Below are 24452 nucleotides of genomic sequence, written 5' to 3'. Positions count from 1 at the left end.
GCCTTACTGGTCCAGGAAGCTGATAAGTTGACTTTGGGGCAAGAACTGGTTGTTAAAGTCCCCCATGCAGTTCTCACCCTCATGGAGTATAAGGGCAACCACTGGTTTACAAATAACCGTATGGTTAAGTACCAAGCCAGCTTGTGTGAGAATCCACGGATACACCTGGAAACAGTGGCTACATTTAATCCTGCCACTCTTTTGCCAGCATCTGAGGGACCACCAGATCATGACTGTATCCAAACCATGGATGAAGTGTATTCCAGTCGACCAGATCTTAAAGATGTTCCTTGGAGGGACCCAGATGTAATTTATTTTACAGATGGAAGCAGTTATGTGGAGAACTCCAAGCGATTGGCAGGCTATGCTGTGGTGACAGAGGACAAGGTGATAGAAGCAAGAGCCCTGCCCCAAGGAACTTCAGCCCAGAAAGCAGAACTTGTGGCCCTCATACGAGCTCTGGAGTTAGCAGCAGGACTGGTGACCAACATTTATACTGATTCCAAGTATGCTTTTACAACTCTACATGCTCATGGAGCTTTGTATAAGGAAAAGGGACTCATAAATGCTGCAGGCCAACCTGTTAAGTATGGACCTGAAATACTTCAGCTGCTAGAGGCTGTGTGGGCCCCTAAGAAGGTAGCTGTCATTCACTGCAGGGGACACCAAAGGGTAGATACTCCAGTGGCCCGAGGGAACCGCCATGCTGATCGGGTGGCCAAGGAAGCTGCTCGAGGACCCCCAGCAAGTACTGTGACCCCCCTGTTCCAATCCGATTGCAAGAATGGACGCCTATGTATACCCAAATGGAAGAGAAATGGGCTCAAGAAGAAGGTGCAGTAAGGAGACCTGATGGCTGGTTACATCTCCCTGATACCAGAGTTCTGGTGCCACGCCACCTAGCTTGGCCTGTAGTGTCTCAAGCTCATGACCTATCACACTTAGGGAAAACAGCACTAGCCCGCCTACTCAATCGAGTAGTGGTGCTGGAAGGATTGGATAGTCTGGTTGCCACTGCCTCTGCCCGATGTACTCTCTGTGCCCAGAATAATGCTCGTCAGGGACCCCGTATTCCACCAGGAGTTCAGTCTAGAGGACTAACACCCTTTGAGTCCCTAGTTATAGACTTCACAGAAATGCCCAGGAGCGGTAGGCTCCGATATCTCTTAGTCATGGTCTGTACCTTTTCTGGGTGGGTGGAAGCATATCCTACAGTCACTGAGAAAGCCACAGAAGTAGCTCGAGCCCTCCTTAGGGATGTCATCCCCAGGTATGGACTGCCCCTTGCCATAGGTTCAGATAATGGTCCCGCCTTTGTTGAAGCCACACTTCAGGCCCTGTCCCGCGCATTGCGCATTACCTGGAAATTGCATTGTGCCTATCGTCCCAAGAGTTCAGGGCAGGTTGAGCGAGCAAACAGAACCTTGAAAAATAGCCTAGCAAAGATTTGTCAGGAAACCCAATTGAAATGGCCACAGGCATTGCCACTAGCCCTCTTCCGCCTCCGATGCACCCCAACTAAAGGAACAGCCCTCTCTCCCTTTGAAATTGTGTATGGGAAGCCCCCAGCCATTTTACAGGGAATTAAGGGAGACATAGGGATTTTAGGGTCTGCCCAGGTGCAGGAGCAGGTAGCCCTCTTGGGAAAGATAATTTCTGAGCTTCAGTCTTATGTGAGAGAAATAAACCCTGTCCCCTTCCAGGCTCAGGTACATTCCTTCCTGCCAGGGGATAGAGTTTGGGTGAAAGATTGGAGGCTTCAGCCTTTGGGGCCCCGATGGAAAGGACCTTTTACTGTTTTGCTTTCTACTCCTACAGCTGTGAAGGTCGCAGGGATAACTCCATGGGTCCATTGGTCTCGAATTAAGTCTGCTGACCAGACTGAGCCCAGCACGGATCAGACGGAGCCTAGACAGTGGAGAGCAGAAAGAGATCCAGCGGAGCCATTGAAGTTGCGCCTGACCCGAACCAAAGAATTTACTAGCTGAAAAGAAGGGTCAACTGTATACTGCAGGAGCGGCTGAACTTCGGCTTCACACTGAGACTCTTTCTTGCCTGATTCTGGCTTTCTTGGAATTTGAAAGCTTGATCCTTGTCAGTTGAGGGTCTATCCCAACTGGTATAAGAACTCAAAGACTGAGAACACTATATGAGAGTAATCTGTGATTAGCACAGACTGTTGAAATATTATTGCTTAATTAGTTTGCTGTATTTGTTTAGATTAGGAAGAAAGAAAATGTTAGTAGTTTGGATGCTTTGTTGTTTTCTACTCCTTGCCTCCTTGTTCCTAATACCCCAACTCGCTCCAACCTTTGGTTACACTCAGTCCAGGAATTAATTAGCCAGGCAAAGATTACTTCCCCTTGTATTGTGTGTTCCCGATTTTCTCCTTATACCACAGATGTCCCAGCTGTACCTGTCCCTGTGCAACTCCCAGCTCTTATACCTCCCTACTTTTCGAGTTCAGGTCCTTGGAGCCAGGATTATACTTGGTGGTCCTTTTATAATGCTACTTCCCCCTCTGACTCTTCTCTAAGGCCTGTTTTTACGTCTCCCTATCCAGCCTCTGGAGTGTTTTGTTTAACAAGAAGCATCTCAACTGTTCTTCCCATTCCCTGTAACTATACTAATGTTCTCCCAGAAAAAGGAGAATCTGTGTGGGTAGTTTCTCCAGGTACTCCTATGTGCCCTACTACCATACCTGTAGATTATGACCCAGGTGATTATCTGGCTCCTAAGCGTACCACTGAGAAGACTATAGTGTCCAAGCTTATTTTCTACTTTCATAAGTCCCCGGGGTATGAAGAGTTACTAACAAATGAGCAGCCTGTCACAATTGGGGATTGGCGCCTATGGTGTGCAAAGTCTCCATTTCGTCTTCGTTCCCCCTGGGATAGGGGCTCGCATTATGGGCACCCTAAGTACCCTGTCCAGCCTGAGCCAACATTTATTGGGAACTTTCCTCACCCTCTCCTTGGTCATTACTGGCTCTGTGATAATGTCCTCCACATGGTTCTTCCCTCCACATATGATTTTTGTGTATTGGTAACCTTGAATTATTTTCCTAAAGTTATTCCTCTTAAGCCACTATCCCCGCACCGTTCTAAGCGAGAGGCTTTGTCCTTACCCTCCTCCGTTGCCACAGAGGATGAGGCGATTGAATTAGCCCTCCAGTATATCAATTCTACTTATCCTCTGACTAAAAAGAGACTTGTAGCCCTTTCTGCTACGGCCTGGATTCCAATTGGGGGCCCGGTAGCGGGTATTACTGAACTAGGTATGGCTACCCGGAGACTTCAGTCCCTACTCCATGTTTTAGTTCATGAGCTGAACGTGGTAGTCAATGCATTGCAGGATCAAATTAATGAATTAAGTATAGTTTCTCGGTATAACCGTATGGGTCTTGACTACCTCTTTGCAGCTCAGGGTGGCCTCTGCACAGTGCTAAATTCTTCAGAGTGCTGTACTATTGTCATAAATAGGACGCATGTAGTTAGGCATGCCATGGATAAAGTCCTACAGTTGGCTAGCCTTAATGTGGAAGATTACCGAGGAGGATTAGACCTTACCTCCTGGTGGTGGTCATTGACCTCCTGGATACGTCCTTTGTTCATTTCCCTAATAGTCTTAGTTTTAGCAGGGTTGTTGTTTTGTTTCCTGGCCTCATGTGCTTCGGCAGTATGCCGTCGGACCTTAACAAGTAGGGTAATGGTGATTCACAAGTCTATTCCCAGTTAGGATCACTATAATCTCCAGAGTTTGAGTTGTGAGACTTATCTCTGCATAAGCTGATTTTAGTCTCAAAGGGGGGAATGAGGCAGTGGGCAAAGAATAATTCTGAGAAATCATATGAAGGGTTAATTCTGTTAAAAGCTTGGTATTTGAATTGAATTCTTATTTCAAATTTCAACTCTTTACTCTGCAAGTAGTGAAGGAATGCAGGCTGGAATTAATTACTAGAAGTCTAGCGTTTGCCGGGCTGGGTTAGAAAGGTCAGAGACAGGAATTTCTTTCACCCTTGTGAATAATGAATGCTAGCTCAACATTTGTATACTGTTAGGCATACTGTAGTTTAAAGATGAAATACTATTTCAGAAGTTCTTGATATGTAGATTTTGTTATAAGAAGATAGCTTAGATATATAGACCATTATAAGTATGTAGAATATGTCTTATAAGGATGCTTACTTTAGAATATGCTGTATTCTGTGTAAATTAATAATTCTGTGTGGAATGTTTGTTCAACTCTCTGTCTGACGTTCTGAGTAGGGCTGCAGTGAAGAGGTCAAACATGTGTTTTGACTTATCTGCAGTTCTGGCTGGTTCAATGTATAAGCTAATAGGTGAAGAAGGTCAGGAAAAGTCTTGATTAATTATAGGTAACTGTAGGAATAGTCCTGAAAGTAATAACAGACCATAGCCGTATGCTATTAAGTAAGATTGGCTTTTGACCCCTTTAATGAATGCCAGAGTTTAGTTAGCAGTTAGTACTAGGAATATGAGAAATCAATCATAATAACATGTAAGAGACTGGAGCCCAAATGTCTGGTGTAAGGGGCCCCAGGTCACAGGTCAGTTTAGGATGTCTGAAACCTATGTAACTGATATTTTTAAGGTAATGATTGGTTGAGGCAAGGTAATCAATCTATTCCTTAACCAATTGGAGAGTAAGGGGGGGCAAGGCTAGGAGGGGGATAGAACAGTATTTAAGTAGGAGCAGAAGCAGTTTACGTCAGAAGAAAGGAAGGAGAGCTGAAAGAAAGCTGGAAGACAACAGGAGAGAAAGAGAGCAGAAGGAACAGACAGAAGAGAAGAGAGCTGAAGAGGACAGACAAAAGCCATAACATCCAGAGAGCTGAGAGAGAGAGAAGAGAGCTAGAACTGATGTCCTGCTTTGTTTGCTGGCAAATAAAGAAGATTACTCTCTCATTCTGGTGTGTGTTGTCTGACTCCTGAAGAATCACAAATTCATGTATCAATTCCTGCAACATGGTGAGAGGGGATGATGTCATCCGCGACGGAGATGGTGCTGATACCAGTGGAGTGCAAATGAGAGCTGAGCAGGATGACGGCGGTGGGAAAGAAAAATGGGGATCGCTCGTTTCGCTGCACCAATCAGGGACAAGTATAGTAGCAGAAAGAGCTGAGACGGATGATGGCAGAGGGAAACGAGGAACACCAGAATCGAGGCAAAGTGTTGCAGCTGGATCCCAGAGAGCAGCAAGGAACAAGGTGCCAGCACAGGAGAAGTGTGTGGTCAGAACTGAGGGGCACAATGAAGCAAGAGAGACTGGGGTGAGGGGGGAACAGAGGGAGGAGGGAGGGAGGCAAGGGGAAAGGAAGGGGAGAGGATGGGGGGGAGGGGAGGGAGGGAAGGGAGGAAGGACTTTTGCACAAGTGGTGGGGGGTGGAAGGCAGGGGGCGGGGGGAGAGAGGGAGTGGAGGGAGGGGGGCGGGAGAGGGGAGAGGGTTGGGGGGACATTTTGGGAACCGAAGAAATGTTGTACAGCTGAGGTGGGTGGGGAAGGGAAGTGTGCCCACATGGGGGGAAGTTCTGCAGAGGGTGTTCAGTTTAGGATTTGTTCCAGAGGATCTGTTTGCGTGTATGGGGTGGAGTTTGATGTGAGCTTCCTGACCAGCCGGGGATTGGAGGAGCCACGGAAAGGGAATAGGGACTGGGAGGGGTTTAAGATCATCCCCGTAAGCAGGCAGGAGGAACTGAAGGTCACCATTCTAGACCGGAATGAATCGTTGGAGGTGGCGGATTTGAGCTATTGGCTCAGCCGCCATGCAGAAGTGCTGACCCCTCTGCAGAAAATCCCGGATCCGAGTAGAGTGTGGGCAGGGGCTTGGGGGCCGAAGGTGCGATTGAGACGGGAGGGGGAAATCCCACTGCATATTCCGGCTGCGGCTTTCATTGGGCGAGATAGGGTCAGTGTTTATATAAGGGCCAGCCACACCAGTGTTATAGATGTGGGTCTTTCCGCCATTTTGCAATGAATTGTACTAGTAGGAAATGCATGAAGTGTGGGAGCTTTGAACACGAGGCGGGGCTTTGCAATTATATACGGTGTAACCTCTGTGGTGAATTAGGACATCCTTACAGTAGATGTCCAAGGGCGGCGCGTAGGAGAGAAGAGGGACAGGAAGGAGAGAATGAGAGAGGAGGGGAAGAGGGGAGAGGAAGGGGCGGAGGAAGAAGAAGAAGTAGGGAGGGAGAGGCAGGAAGAGGGGGATGAGGGCCAGGAGGGAGGGGGAGAGGGGAGAGGGGAGGGTGCACAGGGAAGGAGTGGAGAGGAGGAAGGGAGGCAAGGGGGGGGGGAGGGGGGAGGGTGAGGAGGGGTGGGAGATGGTAAAAGGTAAGAGAGGGAAGGGAAGGAAGGGTCCGGAAAGTGGGGGTAGAGGGAGGCAGAAGGAGGAGGGGGTGTAAGGGAACAGTGGGAGCGGGTGGAGGTAGGGAGAGATGGGGGGATAGAGAGGGGCAGATAGGGAGGGGGGAGGGAGGGGTAGAAGGACTAGAGGGAGGTCATGAGAGGAAGGAGAGGGAGGGGGAAGAGAGGGTAGTGGAGGAAGAATGGAAGTGGAAGGAGAGCAGGGGAGGGGAGCTCAGGTGGAGGTTGAGCGGGAGAAGAGGTGACGGGGAAGCAGGGGAAAGAGGAGGGATGGGAGCCGGGGGGAGGGGGAGAAAGGGATAGGGAAGGAGGGCTGGACTGAGGGATGGGTGGCAAAAAGAGAAGGGCAAGAGAGGGGGAAGGAGGAGCAGAAGCAGAGAAAGAAATGAGTATGGCGGACGGGATGTGGACGGTGGCCACCATAAATGTGGCCAGTGTGCGTACAGGGAAGGCGAGGGTGATAGTGTACGAAGAACTAAGTAGGGAAAGGGTGGATTGTATTTTATTACAAGAAACAAGGGTGAGAACGTTGGAGGGATTAAACATGGCGAAGAGGGAATGAAGATGGGGCCATTCTATATGGGTGTTGGCGAGGGAGGACTATGGGGGATTGGCAGTTCTTTTTAAGGGAGGGGGTGGAAATAGAGGGGCTAGTAGAGTTGCGGGGTGGGAGAGTGGTGGTGGTGGATGGGAGGATCAGAGGTAGGAGGATGAGAGTGATCAATTTTCACGGGTCACAAAGTAAGAGGGAAAGGAAATTGTTATTGCAGGAAACTAAACCGTTTTTGTACACAGACATGCAAGTAGTTTGGGGGGGGGAGACTTTAACATGATTGGGAGGGTGGAGGATAGTGGGGCACGGGTGAGGAGTGTGGGATATGACGGGGTGTTATTAGAGAGGATAATTCGGGAGGCAGGGTTGAAAGATTTGGGGGGTGGAGGGACGGGCCGGTTCACGTTTCAGAGGGGCCTGTGTAGAAGTCACATAGATAGAATACTGATCAGAGAAGGGGAGGGTGGGGGGACATTGAGACAGAAAGCAGTGCATTATTCAGATCATTGGTTTTTGTGGGCAGAGGTGGGGAATAAAGAAGGGTGGGAACGGGGACGGGGGATGTGGAGGATGAAGGTGGAATGGATGGAGGAGGAGGAAGGAAAGGAGGAGTTCAGAAGGTTTTGGGAGGACCAGATGTCGGTACGGGAGGGCTATGAGTGTTGGGGGGATTGGTGGGAGGAAATAAAGAGGAGAATTAAAAGATTTGCTCAGAGGAAGGAGGGTCGGAGGGGGAGGGAGAGGACAAAATTGGAAGAAGCTTTGAGGAGAAGGAGGGATAGATTAATGGACAGGGGGGGGGGAGAGGAGGAGGAAGTAGAGAAGTTAGATAGAGAGATTAGGAGAGTGAGGGGGAATAGATGGGAGTCGTTAAGATACGAAAGGGATTGTGGAGTGATGTTTTCCCCGGATATTTTTGAGAATTATAGGGTGAAACAGGCAGGGAGATGGATGGGGGTGGTGAGGGATGAGGAGGGAGGGAGGGAAGTAACGAGAGAGGGGATCATGAGGGTGGTGGATGAATATTATGCACAGTATTTTGATAGAAGGGGACAAGGGGGGAGGTGGGAAGAATATGTAGAGGAAATGGAAGTGGAGGAGGAGGGAAGGGAGGAGGAGGAATGGACAGAGGAGGAGGTGAAGGTCGCACTCCAGGGGATGAGGAAGAAGAGGACGCCAGGGCCAGATGGCATTCCGGCGGAATTCTACCACGCTTTTGAAAGAGAAGTACTACCGGTCTTAGTGGAGGTGTTTAGGGAGGGGGAAGTGAGAGGGAGGTTACCTAAATCCATGTTAGAGGCAGGGCTGATTTTGATCAGCAAAGGCAAGGATAGGGAGGATTTGGGGAACTGGAGGCCCATCTCGCTACTCTATGTAGATTGGAAGATATTGGCGAGCATGTTGGTCAAGAGGATGACAGGGGTAATGGGGAGGGTATTATGTGTGACGCAGAAAGGAGGGGTGGAGGGGTGGGGGAGGGGTGGAGGCAGCATTGACAGTAAGGGAGGGTGGTAGAGGTAGGGAGAGGTAGGAAGGGAGGGTAGTGAAACTAATCGCGTTGGACCAAGCAACGGCGTATGACCCGGGTGCAAAGGAATACAATCTGGAAGGTGATGGAGAGGGTAGGGGTGCCACGGAGGTGGTTGGGATGGTTACAGAAGTTGTGTAATGGAGCAGTGTGTTACCCGGTAGTGAGTGGGTGGAGGGGGGGAGGGTGCAGGTGCGGACTGGAATTAGACAGGGTGTCCGCTGAGTCCATTAATTTATGTTATGGCGATAGACCCTTGGTGCATAGGTTAGATAAGGGGGAGAAGGTGGGAGGCAGAGGTTAGCAGGGGTGGGTTGGGGGGTAGGGTAGAGAGAGTACGAGTAATTGCATACATTGATGATCTGACCGTGGTGGTGCAGGGGAAAGAGGAAGAGGAGTTGGTGGAAGAGGAATTGAGGTGCTATGTACGATGACAGGAGCAAAAATAACTGGGGGGAAATGCCATGCGATGCAAGTGGGGGAGGAAAGAGGGTGGGGAGGAGGGGTTGGGGGAGAGAAGAAAGGGGGAGGGAATGCCGGAGGCGAAGAAGAGGTGAAAATTTGGAGTGCGGTTTTGGGGGAGAGGGGTATGGAGATAGGAATTTGGGAGAGGGTGGTGGAGAAGGTTGGTGCAGTAGCGGAAAAGATAGAAAGGGTGGAATGTGACATACAGGGAAAAGGTTGCGGATGATCAAAACCTATATGGTTTCCTCTGTGTTTATGGGTGGCACAGGTGTGCTGGCTGTCAGATAAAAATGAAGGCAAAAGGTGGCAGGGGTGTTTTTCAGAGCTTTTGGGGCAACAGGCTAAATCCGATCAGAAGGGAGGTGGTGTGTAAGGAATGGGGCGAAGGGGGGATGGGAATGGTAAATCCGTGTTTAATGTTTCGAAGTCTATTTTTGCAAGTCAATTTGGGGGTCTGTACAGGAAGAGAGGAAGGGATGGGCGGAGAGTTTAAAGGAGGGGGAGGTTACTGGGAAACGTGGGTGACAGGGGGAGGAGGGAGGGGGGAAAAGAGGAAAAGGGTTGGGAAGGTGAGGCAGGAGTACCAGGCAGGGGTCATAAGAGTGGTGAGGAAATGGGGGTAACGGGACAGGAAATTCGGGAAGGGAAGAGGAAGGAGTGGATAGAGAGGGTGAAGGAACAGGAGTGGCCAGGAAAAAGTCCAGTGGAGGAGGAGGCGGCACAGAGGTTTCATCAAGGGTTTGCGAAATTTTCATCAGGAAGAGTGCCCAGAAGGTGGGAGGACTTGGCGTGGCTGGTCCTGCATGGAAGACTTTTGTAAGAGCGAACGTGAAATGGCGCAGTCGGGAGGATAGGGATTGTGTTACGTCTGTGCTTTCCTCGCCCTCTGGTGGCCAGTACAGGTGGCTGCGATGGACCATCACCCGTTCCAGATTTTAGCTGAGTCCGGTCCGGATCTTCCAGGCTGCCAGGTTTGCTTGCTTGGATTGAGCCTGCACAGCCACCATAGCTTCCTGGTGACTGCTGCAGCTGAGTCTTTCCTGTCTTGGCTTATTAGCCATTTTGAAACTCTCTGGCTTTGCCTTGGCATTGCGTCTTAGGCCCTGGTATGTGGGTGCTGGTGCACTTCTGCCTGCGAGACTTTGTCTGGACCTGATTCTGTGTTTGCTGGTTTCCTGCCTTTTGAACCTTGCCTGATCCTGGACTTTGCTTTGCTTGCCGCCTGCCTTTTGACCCTTTGTCTGTACCTGGACTTTGTTTTGCTTGCAGCCTGCCTTTTGAACCTTTGCCTGGACCTGGACTTTGTTTTGCTTGCCGCCTGCCTTTTGAACCTTTGCCTGGACCTGTCCTCTGCTTGCTGGCTGACCGCCAGAGACCTAGCCTGGATTTGCCGGTACGTCTGTTTTGCCTTGCTTCTGGTGTGGGGTGGTTTTGCCTGCCACGGCTGCTCCTCGGCAGTGGCCCAAGGGCTCACAAACCCAGTTTCCAGTTTTGAGTACGTGACAGAACGTGATAGAATGCCAAGGCCATGAGCTCGGCAAGATCATCCCTCCAGCGGGGTTTCCAGCCTATGATTTTTTCCGCGGTTGGCAATATGTCTTGCCGCCCAGGTTTAACTCCTAGTTTCAGTTTGAATGCTGGTCCTACCACTGTGACTGCTCTTAGTAGTTTTATAACGCTCCAGAGTTATCGGGATAAACTTTTTCTTGATCCTGCCTTGAAGAATACTCCTGAGGCCTTAGATGTGAAATCATTATATACATCTATCCCTCAAGGGGAAGCTCTGTTCACGATCCGAAACGTGCTTGACAAACGGATAAGACCACATTTGATTCCAACAGAATTTCTTATGAGCCTGGCACGTCTAGCCTTGAAAGAGAACTACTTTTTATTCAATGGAACTCTATATTTACAAACAAGTGGAGTGGCGATGGGTGCCACCTTCGCACCGTCTGTTGCAAATTTGTTTATGGAACAATTGAGAATGAATGGTTGAAGTCTTCACCCTTTGAGGAGCTGATAGTATGTTGGTGGCGTTATATTGATGACATCTTTATGCTATGGAGCGGCTCTGTAGAGGCTTTTTCCTCATTTATGATCTGGCTCAACAGTTGCAATTCAAGCATCCAATTTACCAGTAATATGTCTAAGACCAACATCAGCTATTTGGATGTTGAGGTAGAGAAGACTAGTGGAGGATTTGCAACTAAAGTGCATCATAAAATCACTGAAAGAAATTCCTTCCTCCATCAGAGTAGCTGCCATCCTCAACATATGCGCGACAACTTACCGTTCTCTCAATTCCTGAGAATCAGGCGAATTTGCAGCAATGACGTTACATTTAAACAGCAAGCGAAGGACCTGAAAAAGAAGCTCAGAGAACGTGGATATTCCAACAGGGTTCTCAAAAGAGCCTACCGCAGAGCAAAATACAACAATAGAGAACTATTGCTGTCTACCACTTCTTCTAAGAGTAATGACGTGGACACTATCACTATGGTCCTAGGATATACGTACAGAAGCAGGTGGGCACATAGCCAGCATTCTCAGAAACAGATGGGACATTCTACAGTCTTTACCCATCTTTCAAAAGAAGAGATTGAGAATAGCCTTCTCTAGAGCCAATAACTTAAAAGACAAACTGAGCCCTGCAGACTTGAGAACTATCCAACCACCTAGACTTGTGGGACATTTTAAGTGTGGCAATTGTTCTTTTTGTAAGATCATGACACAGACGAAATCGTTTTTCAATGCCCACACCAACACCACTGTTCCTCTCAAGCAGTTTTCTAATTGCTCGACTGACCATGTAGTATACGCTTTGACTTGTCCATGCAATAAAACCTATGTAGGCATGATCACTAGAAAGTTGAAAATTAGACTCTCCGAACACAAATCCAACATAAGTAGAGCAGTAATGAAAGAGCCAATGGTTGAACATTGTGTAACATCAAAACACACCTTTGATGATCTTAGATGTTGTGTCATAGATAAAGTGGAAGCATCCCATAGGGGTGGCAATCGAAAACTCATGCTCCAGAGGAAAGAGACAAGATGGATCTTCAGTCTCAACTCTGTAGTATGGTCTCAATAATTCCATTGATTGGCATGCATTCTATTGAATATTATGGCATCTGCCTTCTAAATGTTCAGAGTCTAAGATTATATTGTAAATCTTTATGTGTCTGGTAGAATGTCATGTACAACTTGCATTTCTAGCAATACACATTTTTTGTGACATTTGATTTAATAATGTCACCAACATAAGAACTGTGAGACTAATATGGGTGACTCATTACCATCTAATCGTCCCCATAGCTTGGTTTTTGTTATTGTAGTGACGGGGAGGACAGCAGTATGCTAGCACTTTACTGTGAGACATTTTTTCAATAGCGTATGTCTTACAGCACAACACTGCATGGCTGGAGTGACGCGATTGCATAACATACACGGCTCCATATATTTGTATTAGAAGATTGTTTACGTATGCACGTCAGAGCTACGCTTGACGTTATCATTGACAACTCCAGGCACGAGCGTAGTGACATCATTACGTTATGTACGCTAGTCACGTTATAAGCCCCTAGTCAGCGTGTTTGAAAAGCTTTTGGGACTGTTGAGAACCGGTCCCGAGATTAACGTCTCAGCACGGTAAAGTAAGTACCTCTATGTCAGTTTTTTTGTAAGTTTAATTCCCCACAGAGGCAAAGCTAGCATTGTCGGCATTATCTGTAAACACTAATGATATCGTTATGTTATTGAACGATTCCTGAACATTGGTTTAAACTTATGGCAACAGCCTATTGGTGTGTTAGGCATTTTCTAAACAATTTTACATACTTTCAGGTTTCTATAGCATGATGTGAAATTTAACGACTCTAAATGACATTCAAGAATATATCATACATCATGAAGCATTTCAGTCTGTATAATGTTAAATATCTTTAGTTTTGTAAAGTCATTATTTTATGATTTTATACCATATTAAATATCTTCAGCCCGGTGAAGTTTAGTTAACGTATCAAGTATTTCTGAGTTAGGTGGGTTATAGCAACAAGGCTTAATAGCCTCCATTGAGTTTTCTAAATATATATGTAGATTAAGCTATGAACATCATTGTTGAATATGTGTTTTATATATTTTTCATTAGGTGATACCCCTGTTTGATAACCTTATTGGGCAAAACCTGAAGAAGCCTGTAACAAGGCAAAACGATATGGGCCCCGTTGTTTATTCAATTTAAGACTTATTCAACCAGAGGGGCTATTGCACCACTTCAGTGAAAGCTAAGTTTTGGAGTTTTCTCTGTCGTTTATCTAGATTGTATTATCTAGCAAATATTCAGCAAAAAGATTGATTGTTTCGATATACTTTCTAAGATGATTTTTTGTTCATAAGCAAATTAATATGGGTAAAATACAGCCCTATGAATGAGATAGGACCGCAGACCATATAGAGGCTTATTTTCAAAGCACTTAGCCTCCCAAAGTTCCATAGAAACCTATGGAACTTAGCCTCCCAAAGTGCTTTGAAAATATGCCTCAATATCTCTTGCAGATATTAAAGTCTCGCAGGTCAGACCTCGGTTAATCCTTGGTCTCTTAGGGCTTTACCTATATTCATTAAGAATTGCAAATCATCTTACCCTTTGGGTTTTATTTTTTTGCTGTTCTCTAGTATTGTGGTATTAGATTACGGAAGTAAGGAGAACAGCTCATACTGTTTTCTTGATAAGATCATTTCCTGCCTTTTGAACCTTGCCTGATCCTGGACTTTGTTTTGCTTGCAGCCTGCCTTTTGAACCTTTGCCTGGACCTGGACTTTGTTTTGCTTGCAGCCTGCCTTTTGAACCTTTGCCTGGACTTGTCCTCTGCTTGCTGGCTGACCGCCAGAGACCTAGCCTGGATTTGCCGGTACGTCTGTTTTGCCTTGCTTCTGGTGTGGGGTGGTTTTGCCTGCCACGGCTGCTCCTCGGCAGTGGCCCAAGGGCTCACAAACCCAGTTTCCAGCTTTGAGTACGTGACAGAACGTGATAGAATGCCAAGGCCATGAGCTCGGCAAGATCATCCCTCCAGCAGGGTTTCCAGCCTATGATTTTTTCCGCGGTTGGCAATATGTCTTGCCGCCCAGGTTTAACTCCTAGTTTCAGTTTGAATGCTGGTCCTACCACTGTGACTGCTCTTAGTAGTTTTATAACGCTCCAGAGTTATCGGGATAAACTTTTTCTTGATCCTGCCTTGAAGAATACTCCTGAGGCCTCAGCCGAGAGGAAGCGTATCTGGCAGCTTGGGCTTGTGGTAAACCCCGTTTCTGCTATTGATCCTTCTATCACACTCCTCAACTACCGCTGCAGACTTCTCGGGGATCCAGCCCTATGGGATACTCCTGAAGCCAATGCTGAGAGAGAGCGTCTTAGAAGTCCCGAGATTTTGGCTATCCAGCGGGCTTTTTACCAATCTAGGTCCAGCCAAGCTGCTGAGTCCACGCTGAGTTCCAGCCAAGCCGCTGAGTCCATGTTAAATTCCAGTTCCAGCCAAGCTCTGAGTCCTGTCAGAGTGACGCTTCTAACCGAGGCTCCAATTCCAGTTCAAGTAACGCTTCCAGTTAAGCCTCCGAGTCCAGTCCGAGGGAAGTTTTCGATTGAGCCTCTGATTCCTGCTCGAGTGGCATGTCTGGCCAAGCCTCCAGTCCTCATTCAAGTGGCACGGCCAGTGAAACCCCTGAGGCCAGCTCGGGGGGTGCTTCTGATGGAGCCTCCGAGACCTATTCAAGTGGCACTCCAGGTCGAGCCTCTGGTCCTAGTCCAAGGGACCCATCCAATCAAGCCTCTGAGTCCAGTTCGAGGGGTGCTTCTAACCGAACCTCAGATTCCTGCCCGAGGGGTACTTCAATCCAAGCCGCCACTTCCAGTCCAGGTGGTGCTTCCAGTCAAGCCCCGGAGTCCTGTTCAAGTAGCACTCCTAGCCGAGCCTTTGCTGAGTTCGAGTTCCAGCCAAGATGTTCCTGAGCCTGCCCTGAGTTCCAGCCAGAGGTTCCAGAGTCTGCGCTGAATCCCAGCCAGGTGCCTGAGCCTGCTCTGAGTTCCAGTCAACTGCCTGAGTCTGTTTTGAATCCCACCCCAGAGGATGCTGAGTCTGTTTCGAGTTTGAGCTTCAGCCCTGCTGTTCTGGAGTCCGCTCCGAGGTGGAGTTCCAGCCCAGCTGTTCCTGAGTCCACTCCGAGGTTGAGTTCCAGCCAAGCGGTGCCTGAGTCTGCTTCGAGGTCCAATCCTGAGAGCGGTCCGAGGGTCAGCTTTGATGCCTGTCCAGATGTCAGTCTTGACTCTGGTTCCAGCTTCAGCCAAGTTACCCCTGGTCATGCTTTGAGGCTCCTCTGTAGATTCCACCATTGCTACCCGTGGAGACCTGAATTCCCCGTGGAGGTAGGGGGGGTCTTGAGGGGGAGGTAAGCACATCTGTGCTTTCCTCGCCCTCTGGTGGCCAGTACAGGTGGCTGCGATGGACATTCACCCGTTCCAGATTTTAGCAGAGTCCGGTCCGGATCTTCCAGGCTGCCAGGTTTGCTTGCTTGGATTGAGCCTGCACAGCCACCAAAGCTTCCTGGTGATTGCTGCAGCTGAGTCTTTCCTGTCTGGGCTTAATAGCCATTTTGAAACTCTCTGGCTTTGCCTTGGCATTGCATCTTAGGCCCTGGTATGTGGGTGCTGGTGCACTTCTGCCTGAGAGACTTTGTCTGGACCTGATTCTGTGTTTGCTGGTTTCCTGCCTTTTGAACCTTGCCTGATCCTGGACTTTGCTTTGCTTGCCGCCTGCCTTTTGACCCTTTGTCTGGTCCTGGACTTTGTTTTGCTTGCAGCCTGCCTTTTGACCCTTTGCCTGGACCTGGACTTTGTTTTGCTTGCCGCCTGCCTTTTGAACCTTTGCCTGGACCTGGACTTTGTTTTGCTTGCCGCCTGCCTTTTGAACCTTTGCCTGGACCTGTCTTCTGCTTGCTGGCTGACCGCCAGAGACCTAGCCTGGATTTGCCGGTACATCTGTTTTGCCTTGCTTCTGGTGTGGGGTGGTTTTGCCTGCCACTGCTGCTCCTTGGCAGTGGCCCAAGGGCTCACAAACCCAGTTTCCAGCTTTGAGTACATTACAGAACGTGACAGATTGTCCCAGACCGGGTTGTGGGGGGGAGGGAGGAGACGGTGTTGCATTTGGTGCAGGAGTGCCCTTTTGCTCAGAAAGTGGGGAAGGTGGTGGAGAGGGTGTTGGGGGTGCAGGGTTTGGAGAAATGGAGGGAGGAAGACTGGGCATGGGGGGGTTGAACAGGGGAGTGGTGGCAGGTTGAGAAGGGGTATAGGTGAAGAACAAGAGAGGCAGGGTGAAGAGGCCCACAGAGGAAGGAAACAAGCCAGAGCAAGTGTTTCCCGGGGAGAAAGACCTAGGGTAGAAAGCCAGACAGGTGAAGACCCGGAGAAGCAGCTGGTAGTACAGAGTGGGCTGGTGTTGGAAGCCATATATGAGGAAAGTAGTGAGGAAGAGGAGGAGAGGACTTGGCAGTTTGGGCCCAAGAGAGAGAAATCACTGCAGAGGAGGTATTGCAGGACCTGAAAAAGATAAAGAAGTTAGAACAGGAGGAAGAGATCCTGAGGAGACGAATTAAAATTGCCAGGGTAATGGTGAAGCTGGCAGACAATGAAGGACGAAGAGAGAAACAGCAGAGGGAAATTGGTTTGTTAGAGAAACAACTGAAGTGGAGGAAAGAGAAAGTAGAAGCCCTGAAGAAAAGAGGGAATAATCCCTTAAAAGAAGTTTTTGAAAACCAGGAGTGGTGGAAGGGAAGGCAAACAGAGGAAGAAGAAGTGGGTAAAACAGTTTCAAACCTGGGACAGCAAAAGGCAGCAAAGGACATGAGTCCTTTATTGTTTGAGGAACAAAATGTAATTGTAGAGGACTGTCGAAACATCCAGGAGCAACGGCAGCCAAGGGTGAGAGAAATGGAGGTCTGGGAGCTGACAGAAATGCCAAAAAGTGAGCAGAAGCAGTTGCAGAGCGGTGGCGTTTGTGAGAAGAGTGCAGGTGAGACGTCACGGAAGGGGGCGGAGTCAATGCGGAAAAGGTGGCGAGGCAAACGGAGAAAGACTAGGGACTTGGGAGTGGGTCTGAAGATTTGGCCTGTGGGCAGAGAATGAGAAGTCCAAGAAGTGAAAGCGCATTGGAAGAAGGAGTACAGGAGAGATTTTCAGAGGAACAGAGGGAGCGCAGTGATGATGTCATGGAGGAACGCGATGGAGAGCAGGCAAACAGTGATGATGTAGCGCTAGAGCAGAGCGCAGGAGGAGGCGGCGCGGGCATGATGGGAGAGCAAGTCCAAGGTGGAGACGGGCTGGAAGCGGCAGAGGATAGAGGTGGACGGAGTATGATGCGGCAGCATGCCGAAGAGAGGGGGAGTGGCGAAGTGAGAAGGACAGTTGCAAGTAAGACGGGACTAGTGCAGAGGAAGCCTGGATTGGTGCAGGGGATGAGCCTGCAGCAAGGACTGGGGGACAGTAGTGATGTACAAAGGGTGGAGGGAGGGGGTGAAGGAGAAGGGGCGTGAAGAAGGGTGGGAGAAGGCTGGGAACAAGGGGGGAGGACTTTTGTGCAGGTAGCGGGGGGAGGGATAGGGGGAGAGGGAGGGAATGAGGGACAGAGAGGTGGAGGGAGGGGGTCAGGTGAGGGGAGAAGGGGGGGACAGATAAGGAAATGGAGGAATGTTGTGCAGCTGAGGTGGGTGGGGAAGGGGCCCATTCCCACAAGGGGGGAGGTATTACAATGGGTTTTCAGCTTAGGATTCATTCCTGAGGACTTATATGCCTGTATACACCCTGTGAACGGGGTAGAGTTTGACGTCAGTTTTTTGACAATAAGGTGGCTTGAGGAATTTTGGGCGAGATATGAGGTTAAAAGGGGAAGGGGGAGTGGGAGGGGTTTAGGGCAATACCAATTAGCAGACAGGAGGAAGTACAAGTTACCCTCTTGGTCCGTAATGAATCTTTGGAGGTTGGGGATTTAAGTTTTTGGCTCAGCAGATATGCAGAGGTGGTGCAACCACTGAGGAAACTCCCAGACCCAAGCAGGGTGTGGGCAGGGGCTTGGGGGGGCCACTGTCCAATTGAGAAGGGAGGGGGAAGTACCACAACACATTCCAGCAGCGTTTTTTTATCGAGAGGCACCGAATCCATGTGATGGAGAATTGTATTAGGATTCGGTGTAATTTATGTGGGGTGTTGGGACATCCGTACAGTCGGTGCTCAAGGGCGGCTCATGGGATGGGGGAAGATAGAGAGGGGTAAGGGGGGGCAGTGAACAGGAGACAGAAGAAGGAGGGAGGGGTGAGGAGGGGGAGGAGGAAGGAGAGGCAGGGAGGGAAAAGGAAGAGGATGGGATAGGGAATCAGGAGGAGGAATAGAGAGGAGTGGGGGAGGGGGCAAGGAAGTAGTAGGAGAGGGGGAAGGGGAGGAGGAGGAAGGATGGGTGAAGGTAGCAGGGAGGAGGAGGAAGGGCAAAGGGAGAGAAGGGGAAGGGGTGAAGCAGAGGGAGGGGGGGTCAAGGGAAAGAGGGGAGTGGTGGGGAGGGGTTTTGAGGGTGGAGCATGGAAGAGGGTAGGAAGGGGAGAGGAGGAAAAGAGTCAGGGAGATCAGGAGAGGGAGGAGGGAGGGAGGTGTGTGGGAGAAGAGATGGAGGTGGAAGAGAGAGGGGAAGAGGTTGGAAGGGGGGGGTAGAAGATCCAGGGGGAGGGAGGGAGGAGGGGGATAAGGAAGAGGGAGGGGGAGAGAGGGAGGAAGGGGAGGGGGTATGGACAGATGGTTGGGTGGCTAAAAGAGAGGGGCAAGAAAGGGGGACAGAAGGGCAAAAGAGGAGGAAGAAATAAAAATGGCAGAAAGGACATGGAAGGTGGCCACAATAAATGTGGCAAGTGTGCAATTGGACAGAGCACGAAGTTTGGCATTTGAGCAACTAGGGAGGGAACAAGTCGATTGTATTTTTTTATAGGAAACGAGAGTGAAGAGTTTGAGGGGTTTGAACAGGGCAAAGAGGGAGTGGAGGTGGGGGCATTCTATTTGGGTGTTGGCTAAGGAGGAGGGAGAGGGATGGTGGTCGACGGGAAGATTTGGGGACGGAGGGTGCGACTGATCAACATTCATGGGCCACAAACGAAAAGAGAGAGAAAGCTGTTGCTTCAACAGATAAAACCATATCTGTTTACGAATCGGCAGGTAGTGTGAGGGGGATTTAAATTTGATAGGAAAGGTACAGGACAGTGGGGCAAGGGCTAGGAGCGTAGGGTATGACGGGGTATTGTTAGAACGACTGATTGGGGAGGCAGGGTTGCGTGATTTGGGTGCGGAGGGGGGCAGTTTACATATAGCAGGGGTATTTGTCATAGCAGGATTGATCGAATTCTGGTTAAGGAGAGTGAGGGTGGGGGGACCTTGAGGCAAAAAGAAGTGGAGTTTTCCGATCATTGTCTATTATGGGCGGAGGTAGGGAATAGAGAAGGAGAGGAAAAGGGAAGGGGGATGTGGAAAATGAGAACAGAGTGGATGGAGGAGGAGGAGGGGAGAGAAGAGTTTAGACGGTTCTGGGAGGACCAATTGTCAGTGAGAGAGGGTTATGAGTCCTGGGAGGAGATAAAGAGGAGGATTAGAGGGTTTACGCAAAGGAGGGAATGCAGGGTAGGTAGGGAAAGGACAAAATTAGAAGGGGTGTTAAGTAGAAGGAGAGATAGGTTGGTGAAGAAAGGGGGCTTGGAAAGGGAGGATTGGACAGAGGAGGAAGTGAGGATTGCGATCAGGGGGATGAGGAAGCATAGAGCGCCTGGACCAGATGACATTCCGGTCCAATTTTACCAGGCGTTTGAGAGAGAGATGGTCCTGGTTTTGAGAAAAGTGGTGAGGGAGGCAGAGGTGGGGGGGATCTTGCCTAGGTCGATGGGGGAAGTGGGGCTCATTTTATTAAACAAGGGTAAGGATAGGGAAGACTTGGGGAACTGGAGGCCCATATCATTGTTGAATGTGGACCGGAAGATCGTGGCAAGTATATTAGTAAAGAAGTTGACAACGGTGATGGGGAAGGTTTTGTGTCCAGTTCAAAAAGGAGGGGTGGGAGGGAGAGGGGTGGTGGAGGCGGCACTGACGGTGAGGGAAGTAGTGGAAGTAGGGAAAGGTAGGAAGGAGGGAGTAGTAAAAGTTATAGCTCTAGATCAAGCAACAGTTTATGATCGAATACAAAGGGATTATGTGTGGGCAGTTATGGAGGAGGTAGAGGTACCAGGGAGATGGGTAGATTGGCTATGGAGATTATATGAGGGAGCGGTGTGTTTTCCCATTGTAAATGGATGGAAGGGGGGAAGGGTGGCAGTAAGGTCGGGGATTTGGCAGGGTTGCCCGCTGAGTCCGTTAATATATGTGATGGTCATAGATCCTCTGGTATGAAGGTTAAATGAGGGTGGGGAAGGCGGGAGGCAGTTAATGGGGGTAGGTCTGGGGGTAGGGGGGGAAAGGGTGAAAGTTATTGCGTATATAGATGATGTCATAGTGGTGGTTCAAGGGAGCAAGGAAGAGCGGTGGGTAGAAGAGGAGTTAGGGAGGTATATGGTAGCAACAGGGGTAAAACTGAATTGGGGTAAATGTCACACAGTGCAGGTTGGGGAGGGGAGAAGGTGGGAGAGGGAGGGGGAGGGGATGCCGAGGGCAGAGGAACCAGTGACGATTTTGGGGATCTGGTTTGGCAAGAAGGGGGTTTGAAGAAAGGAATTGGGAAAGGGTGTTGGAAAAGGCGGGGGGGGGGGGGGGGGGGCAGATAAGTGGAAGGGGTGGAGGATCACATACCAGGAAAGGGTGAAGTTGATCAAACGATACATGGTGCCATTATTTTTGTGAGTGGCACAAGTGTGCTGGTTGTCTGATAGGTTGCAGGCAAAAGTATCAGGGGTTTTCTTTAGGGCATTTTGGGGAAATCGTTTGAACCCGGTGAGGAGGGAGGTTGTGTGTAGGGCATGGGGTGAGGGGGGCATGGGGATGGTTTACCTGATTTTGCTGTTCAGAGATCTGTTTCTGTAAATTTGCAGGGATTGGTGAGGAAGGAAAAGTGCGGATGGGCAGAAAGAGTGAAGGAAGGGGAAGGAGGGTTTTGGGAGCAGTGGGTTACGGAGGAAAGTATAAGGGGGGCAGGGGGGAGAACAGGAAACGGATGCAGAGGGAGGGGCAGGAGTACCAGAAAGGGGTAAAAAGGGTGGTAAGAAAATGGAACGTGACAAGTCAAGAGATTAAGGAAGGAAAGGAGGGAATGGATGGAAGGGGTGAGGCAGCAGGAATGGCCAGGGGAATTGAGGCTTCAGGACTGTACAGTTCAGAGGGTCCAACAAGGGGTAAGGCGGATGACGGCAGGGAGCGTGCCCAGGAAGGTGGAGGACTTGGAGTGGCTGGCCTTCCATCAGAGGCTTTTTGTGAGGGGGAATATTAAGTGAAGGAATAAGGTGGATAGGGAGTGTCCTCGGCCCGAGTGTGCAGGGCAAGAGGAGACGGCGCTGCATTTCTTGATAGAGTGTGGTTTTGCATGGAAAGTGGTGGGAACAGTGGCAAGGGTGTTGGGAATGAAGGGGATGGATATATGGGACTATGCAGATTGGGCCTATGGGGTGGAGCGGGTGGGGGGCAGAGGAAATGTGATGCCTTTGTATGTGATTGGGATTTTGGTAATGGGGGGATTGTGGGGGGCAAGATGCCAGTTTCAGTTATTCCAAGTGGAGAAGGGGGCAGATCAGGTGGCGTGGCAAATTATTAAAATGGTGTATAGAGTGCCAGGCTGGGAAAGAATGAAGGTGGGGAGAGGGGTGTGGGACAGCAGATAGCAAGGGGTTAGATTGAGACCACCATGAGGGTAGTGAGGAAATTTATGTATTAGTTTTAGAGAATGAGAAGGGGAATGTTTTAAGTTTTTGTATTTGATGCATGTTTCTTAATAAAATGTATCCAGCTCAGTTGGGACCAGAAGGCTGTGGAGGAAGGTGGTGTGAGCAGGAACTGTGTGTGAAGGAGGTGGAGGACTGCCTGTAGCCCAGGGCAGAGCACAGTGCGTGGACCTGGTGACAACTTGAGGTCCAGGCCTTGAGGCCCAGTAGGCCAGGAAGGCCTGCGAGATGGAGCAGGCCTCAGCAGTATGGGAGGCTTGGAGAGGAGAAGGAGAGAGAGGTGACCAGCTTGGAAGAGGTGGCAAGCCTGGAGGAAGACATCAGGAGGTTTGTGAAATAAAAGGGCATGGAAGCAGTGGCGTAGCAAGGGCGGGGCGGTGGGGGCGGTCCGCCCCGGGTGTCATCGGGTGAGGGGGTGCTCCGCTCCCGCTGCTCCGCCTTAAAAAAAATTTCTTTTCGAAGCGCCGGAGAGTGGCAGGCAGCACGCCTCGCGTCTGCCCTGCTAATAAAGAAGATCTCGCTGACGTCGTTGTCCTTCCCACACTGAGTCCCGCCCGCCCTCGCGGTAATAGGAAGTTGCCTCAGAGAGGGGCGGGACTCAATGTGGGAAGGGCGACGACATCAGCGAGATCTTCTTTACTAGCAGGGCAGACACGAGGCGCGCTGCCTGCCACTTTCCGGCGCTTCGAAAAAATTTTTTTTTTAAGCAGGACAGGGTAGAAGAACGGAGGTCGGGTCGGGGGGGGATTCAGAGGGGAGAAGGGGATTGGGGAGGGGTGGGGGCACTCAGAGGGGTGCTTAAAGGGGATTAGGGAGGGTGGGAGAGCATCAAGGAGGGGAGAAGGGGATTGGGGAGGGGTGGGGGACCTCAGAGGGGTGCTTAAAGGGGATTAGGGAGGGTGGGGGAGCTCAGAGGGGAGAAGGGGATTAGGGAAGGGTGGGGGAGCTCAGAGGGGTGCTTAAAGGGGTAGGGAGGGTGGGGGAGCTCAGAGGGGGGAGAAGGGGATTGGGGAAGGATGGGGGAGCTCAGAGGGGTGCTTAAAGGGGATTAGGGAGAGTGGGGAGCTCAGAGAGGGGAGAAGGGGATTGGGGAGGGGTGGGGAAGCTCAGAGGGGTGCTTAAAGGGGATTAGGGAAGGTGGGAGAGCATCAAGGAGGGGAGAAGGGGATTGGGGAGGGGTGGGGGACCTCAGAGGGGTGCTTAAAGGGGATTAGGGAGGGTGGGGGAGCTCAGAGGGGAGAAGGGGATTAGGGAAGGGTGGGGGAGCTCAGAGGGGTGCTTAAAGGGTTAGGGAGGGTGGGGGAGCTCAGAGAGGGGAGAAGGGGATTGGGGAAGGATGGGGGAGCTCAGAGGGGTGCTTAAAGGGGATTAGGGAGAGTGGGGAGCTCAGAGAGGGGAGAAGGGGATTGGGGAGGGGTGGGGAAGCTCAGAGGGGTGCTTAAAGGGGATTAGGGAAGGTGGGAGAGCATCAAGGAGGGGAGAAGGGGATTGGGGAGGGGTGGGGTACCTCAGAGTGGTGCTTAAAGGGGATTAGGGAGGGTGGGGGAGCTCAGATGGATGCTCAGAGAGGGGAGAAGGGGATTGGGGGGGAGGGGAGTGCTCAGATGGGAGAAGGGGTCTGAAGCTGGAACTGGTGTCTGACAAGGGGGCAGGAGGGAAAATGGGTCCATGCCTGGGGCAGGTGGGAGAATGGGGCTGGGGCTGAAAGGGGGGGATGCAAGGCATGTGGTGGATGAAGGGGACTGGAACTGGGGGCTGAAAAGAGGGGGCAGAGAGAGAGGGGACAGATCCTGGATGGAAGGGGGCACGTGAGGGAGGGCAGACCCTGGACAGATGGGAGAGGGAGGGCAGACGGATTGAAGGGACAGAGAGAAAGGGCAGATGGTGGGTGGATGGAAGGGGCAGAGATAGAGGGCAGATGTTGATAGAAGGGGGAGAGAGAGATGGCAGACTGGGGCAGATGGTGCATGGAAGGGGCAGAAGTGGATGGAAGGGACAGAGGGCAGACAGTGGATGGAAGGGGCAGAGAGAGAGGGCAGACACTGGGTGGCAGAGAGAGAGCGAAGACAGATGCCGGATAGAAGGAAGACAGTGAAAAGATGAGGAAAGCAGAAACCAGAGACAACGAACTGTAAATATATATTTTTATTTTTTTGCTTTAGGATAAAGTAGTATTGTAGCTGTGTTAATAAATGTTTATAATAGAACATGTAAATAAGGTAATCTTTTTATTGGACTAATTTTAATACATTTTACTTTCAGAGAACAAAACCCCCTTCCTCAGGTCAGGATAGGACACTAACAGTACTATACTGAATTGACCTGAGGAAGGAGGTTTTGGCCTCTGAAAGCTAAATGTATTAGTCCAATAAAATGATATTATTTGTTTTATTTCTATTTGTTAATTTGTAAAGTGGTGATTGGTATTTGTTAGTTTTTTCAAATTTACATCTGCTGTCTTTATATTTTGCACAGTACTAGAGGACATTTTCTGTTTCTGTGGTGTTGCATTGTATGCAGAGTCTGGCATCGGGGGTTCAGTTTAATTTTTGTCTAAATAGAAAGTTTATGATTAC

The sequence above is a fragment of the Microcaecilia unicolor genome, chromosome 4 (assembly GCF_901765095.1).
Source record: "Microcaecilia unicolor chromosome 4, aMicUni1.1, whole genome shotgun sequence".
Classification (NCBI taxonomy): domain Eukaryota; kingdom Metazoa; phylum Chordata; class Amphibia; order Gymnophiona; family Siphonopidae; genus Microcaecilia; species Microcaecilia unicolor.
Note: the sequence above shows the minus strand (reverse complement) of the source record.